The sequence below is a fragment of the Moschus berezovskii genome, chromosome 8 (assembly GCF_049115385.1).
Source record: "Moschus berezovskii isolate FMDL1 chromosome 8, NW_MosBer_1.0, whole genome shotgun sequence".
Classification (NCBI taxonomy): Eukaryota; Metazoa; Chordata; class Mammalia; order Artiodactyla; family Moschidae; genus Moschus; species Moschus berezovskii.
The window spans coordinates 55,194,985-55,200,984 of NC_142467.1; positions in this window are offsets into that span (position 1 = coordinate 55,194,985).

Consider the following 6,000-nt stretch of genomic DNA (forward strand, 5'->3'; position numbering starts at 1 on the left):
TCAAGTGCATAGAATTCACAGGTTAATTGCAGATAAGGGTTAATTTATTTTTTTAAAGAAGCAGTATAACTTAGTTGAAAAAAGAATCCCTGAATTAGGCATTCAATAATTTGAATTCTGGATATGTCTCTCTGCTTAACTAATGTCATGACATTACATATATCACCTAACTTCTGGTCTCATTTTCACATCTATTAAGTGGAAGAGGTGGTCCCTTCCATTTTTAATAATTCTCTAATTTTAGCTGAAGACTGAAGTTTTATTTCACATGCTTATCTATGGAATTTCACTAACTCAGCATAGCCATGCAGTTATATTCCCACTGGAAAAATGAAAGGTTTAAACAACAGTTCACAAATACATTTTCTGACATATCGAAGAGCAGCATTTACATTATATTTACTTATGTTTGATGATATGATAAATTGACTTATTTCATAGTACATTTGATCATTCACATTACCTCATCTTATGTCATTTACAAAGTAGATGTTGTGTAAATATCTATCAACTTTCTAAGGTTGCTAATTCACATAAAACAATTGTGTGAGACCATGAATTATCACCCCTTGCTGCCCCTTCTCCCTCTGACTTAAGTCCTTCCCAGTATCAAAGTCTTTTCCAATGAGTCAAGTCTTGGCATCAAGTAGCCAAAGTATTGGAGCTTCAGCTTCAGCAACAGTCCTTTCAATGAATATTTAGGACTGATTTTCTTTAGGATTAACTGGTTTGAAATCCTGGCAGTCCAAGGGACTCTTAAGAATCTTCTCTAGTACCACAGTTTAAAAGCATCAATTTTTTGGTGCTCATGGTTAGATACTATCACCGACACAATGGACATGAATTTGAGCAAACTCCAGGAGACAGTCAAGGACAGAAGAGCCTGGCATGCTGCAGTCCATGGGGTTGCAAAGAGTTGGACACAACTTAGCAACTGAACAATAACAACAATGAATTATCAAGCCATGTCACTGATCTTTAGAAATAGCAGGGAGCATATCCCTAAAGATGAAACAGCTAGCTGAGTTACATGAGAGAAACAAACCAGGTATTTAATTTTATCTGGGCCACTCTGTGGAGAACTGGTGCTATAAAGTAACATACAGTTCCCTGTTTTAGTATATGAGCTGCCAAAGAGAGAACAGTAAAAGCAGTTCCCTGGTTCCAGAGAATAAGCAGGTTTGATTCCAGAGACTGAAACTCCTCTGTTAAAATAATCACATCAAGCACTCATTCACTATTTTAATAAGAATTAAGAATGTATTCTATGTGTTAGCTGTCTACTAGAGAGATACAGCTTCTGTATCTCTAGAGGAATATGTAAACCATTCAAATCATGCCAATAAAAGAGAGAAAAATACTAAAAACTAAGAAAAAGAGAGATGCTCAGAGGAAAAAAAAAGATGGCTCCAGTTTGTAGAGAATCTGAAAATTCTTTATGAAGGATTCATAAAGGTGGCATTTGAACTGGGCCTTGAAGGGTACGACATCACTTATGTTCTAAATATAAATAATTCCACTTTGAGGCAAGAGTTCAGTTGGATGGATTTCCATGAATGGAAATGTAAAATGCAATAGTTCTCTGGTACTATCTGTACATTAAGCCAAGAGTTCTTGGTAAAAGAGGAAGCACTCCTACATTATTTACAGCCATGTGTTACAGGAATAAAAAATGTATGAGTTGCAAAAATTTGATGGCTAAGATTTCTCATCGCTGAAGCGAATCGGTTTCCAACCTGAATCCTATCAGACAGGGTGGTCACTTTGCATTTTTCCTCCCTGCAGTGTTGCCCAGGCAACTATCTCCTCTGATGGAAGATGCCATTAGGGCAGCACTTCCAAAAGGATTTTCTGCAGAACATGAGCTTCAAGATTCTCTGGAAGGAAAAAAGCAATTCCATAGACAAATAACTCAGGACAATAATAAAGACTATGTTCTTTAATCGACACTTACAATGCATATTTGTCTTAAAGTCTCTGCAAAGTCTCTCAGAGAGAAGCCTTTCTTCTCTCAAGAAAGGAACCCGTTTCATTTTGGTCAGTTTGGTGTTCTCCAACTCAATCTTTTTAAAAGACAAATTTTAAAATGCTTCTGTTGAGGTAAATTTTACATGCAGTGTGATCCACAAACCATAAGTATATAATTTAATCAATTTTAATATATACATTTGTGTAATCATCACCCAAACCATGATGTAGAATGTTCCCTTTATCTCCCCAAATTCTCTCTTACACTGTTTAAGTCAATCTTTATCTCCTTTGAAAACTACTCTTCTGACTTCTGTCATTACAGATTGTTTCGCCTGTTCTTACGTTTTATTTATGTGGAATCATGCCATAGGAAATCTTTTGTTTCTACCTTATTCTTCTCAACATATAAGACAGCTTGTGTTTTAGAGATTTATTCATAATGTTGTATCTATATATTATTTATTTTTATTGCTAGGGAAGTATTCCACCCTATGGACATACTACAGTTCATTCATTCTTCTATTGAACAATTTATTTGTCTTCAGGTTTAGAGATAATGAATAAAGTATTTTTGAATATTATTATGGGACTTTTGTGGACTTATATTTTTATTTATGTTAGATAAATGTCTACAAGAGAACTTGGTAGGTGTATGTAAAATTTTACATTAACGCTAGCAATGTATAAAAGGTGTTTCACATATCACTCACACTTGATATTGTCAGTCTCTTTCAGTTTATTGTTCTAGTGAGTAAAATAAACTATACTTCCTTTAAATGTTAGAATTCAACAGTGAAAACATAGGGTCTTGGAATAATCTTTGTGGAAGGTTTTGTGGGGGCATGATAATTTAATTCATCGTGAGAAGGTTTGTTTTGTGATAATATATTCAATTTACTACTAAATAGTTTGTCTCTTCTCTTTCTTCCTTATTCACTTTGACAGCTTGTGTTTTAGAGAAGTTTTTCCATTTCAAGGAATTTGTCACATTTATTAGCATGCAACTATAATATTTCCTTACTATCTTTTTTAATTAAAATTTTTATCAAAATACAGTTGATTTACAATGTTATGTTAGTTTCAGGTATACAGCAAAAATGATTCAATTATACATATAAAGACAAGTATATATATATATATATTTTTTTTTTTTTACATTCTTTTCTATTATAGGCTATTATAAGATATTGAGTATAGTTTCCTGTGATATACAGTAGATCCTTATTAGTTAGCTGTTTTTTATATATAGTGTGGATAGTTACTTCCAAACTCTTAATTTATTCCTTCCCCACATTTTTGTTGTTGTTGTTCTGTTGTGCAGTCATGTTCAATTCTTTGTGACCCCATGGACTGCAGCACACCAGGCTTCCCCGTCCTTCACCATCTCCCTGGGCTTGCTCAAACTCATGTCCATTGAGTTGGTGATGCCATCCATCCATCTCGTCCTCTGTCGTCCCCTTCTCCTCCTGCCTTCAATCTTTCCCAGCATCAGGGTATTTTCCAATGAGTCAGCTCTTTGCATCTGGTGGCCAAAGTTTGGAGCTTCAGCTTCAGCATCAGTCCTTCCAATGGATATTCAGGGTTGATTTCCTTTAGAATTGACTGACTTGATTTTCTTGCTGTTCTCAAGGGACTCTCAAGAGTCTGCTCCAAGACCACAGTTCAAAAGCATCAATTCTTCAGCGCTCAGTCTTTTTTATGATCCAGCCCTCACATCCATACATGACTACTGGAAAAACCATAGCTTTGATTAAGTCGACATTTGTTGGTAAAGTGATGTCTCTGCTTTTTAATATGCTGGCTAGGTCTGTCATAACTTTTCTTCCAAGAAGCAAGCATCTTTTAATTTCATGGTTGCAGCCACCATCTGCAGTGATTTTGGAGCCCAAGAAAATAAAGTCTGTTACTGTTTCCATTGTTTCCCCATCTGTTTGCCGTGAAGTGGTGGGACCCAATACCAGGATCTTTGTTTTTGAATGTTGAGTTTTAAGCCAGCTTTTTCACTCTCATCTTTCACTTTCATCAAAAGGCTCTTTAGTCCCCCACCTTTTGTAAGGCTGTATATCACCATCCTGCTTATTTAACTTATATACAGAGTACATTATGAGAAACACTGGGCTGGATGAAACACAAGCTGTAATCAAGATTGCCAGGAGAAATATAAATAACTTCAGATATGCAGATGATACCACCCTAATGGCAGAAAGTGAAGAGGAACTAAAGAGCCTCTTGATGATGATGAAAGAGGAGAGTAAAAAAAACTGGCTAACAACTCAACATTTAAGAAATGAAGATCATGGCATCCAGTCCCATCACATATGCTAAATAGATGCAGAAAAAGTGGAAACAGTCACAGATTTTATTTTCTTGAGCTCTAAAATCACTGTGGACAGTGACTGCAGCCGTAAGAAAAGATACTTGCTCCTTGGACGAAAAGCTACTACAAATCTAGACAGTGTATTAAAAACAGAGACATCACTTTGCCAACAAAGGTCCATATAGTCAAAGCTATTAATTTCCCAGTAGTCATGTATGGATGGGAGAGTTGGACCATAAAGAAAGCTGATAGCCAAAGAATTGATGCTTTTCAATTGTGGTGCTGGAGAAGACTCTTGAGAGTCTCCCTGGATGGCCAGGAGATCAAACCAGTCAATCCTAAAGGATTTCAACCCTGAATATTCACAGGAAGGACTGATGCTGAAATTGAAGCTCCAATACTTTGGCCACTTGATCCAAAAAGCTGACTCATTAGAAAAGACTGTGATGCTGGGAAAGATTGAGGGCAGGGGGCAAAGGTGTTGACGGAGGATGAGATGGTTGGATAGCATCACTGAATCAATGTACATGAGTTTGAGCAAACTCCAGGAGACAGTGAAGGAGAGGGAAGCCTGGTGTGCTGCAGTCCACGGGGTCACAAAGAATCAAACATGACTTAGCAACTGAACAACGACAATGAAAGAGCTTCATATAGCACCTTTATAATTCAGTTCTGCTAGTATTACATTGTCTCAGTTTTCATATATTTTAAAGTATTTTTTGTGTTATATTTGCTTTTGAAATGTATTTTTCTAGAACTAGAAATCCAAGTTGAGATTTATTTAATATTCACACTTACTCTTAAGAGATCATCTCATTGTCTTCTGGCTTCCATCATTTCTGATGCAAATTAAACTGTCATTTTTATTGTTCTCCTGAACATAAGGTTTCATTTTTTCTGGATTGTTTTGAGGTATTCTTTTTTTGTGTGTTAGAAATTTGACTATAAATATCCTTTGCTGAGCTTTTTGAATCTCTAAATTGGTATTTTCCACCAAACCTGGGAATCTTTTGGCCATTAATTAACATTTTCATGTTAACATTAATTAACATTAACTCAGTCTTATACTTTTATCTTGTTCTGGGACTTTAATTATATATATTAAATATGTATATGTATACATACATATATAGATTGCTTGACAAGTTCATATAGGCCATGGATATATGGATTTTTTTTGTTCTTTAGTCACTTCAACTTGAATAATTTTTAATGTATCTATGTTCAAGTTAACTAATCCTGTCTTCTGCTATCTCCAATTTGTTGATAATGCATCTAGTCACTATTTTATTGCTAACACTGTAATATTAAGTTTAGGATTTCTATTTAGTTCTTTCTTTAATGTTTGCATTTCTCATCTATAATTTCCTATTCATTCCTTGAGGTTCATTATGGTTCTCACCCCCTGCCCATACCTTTAAAGTTATTCAATATATTTAAAATAATTTATGCTAAATCCATAAATTGTGTAATCTCAGTGTCTATATGTCTATTTTTATGGTTTTCTCTTGACTATGCATCCAGGTTTTCTACTTCTCACATGTGTAGTTATTTTAATGGATACTGTTTATGATAACATATAGAGACCCTGTATTCTGTCTTGTTGTTCTATCAGATGTTGATTTTTATCTTAGTAGGCTGATCATCTTGAGCTTGGGGTGCCTCAACTTTATTCTTTTATGGGGTATTTATTGCATTTTGTTATCGGGAAA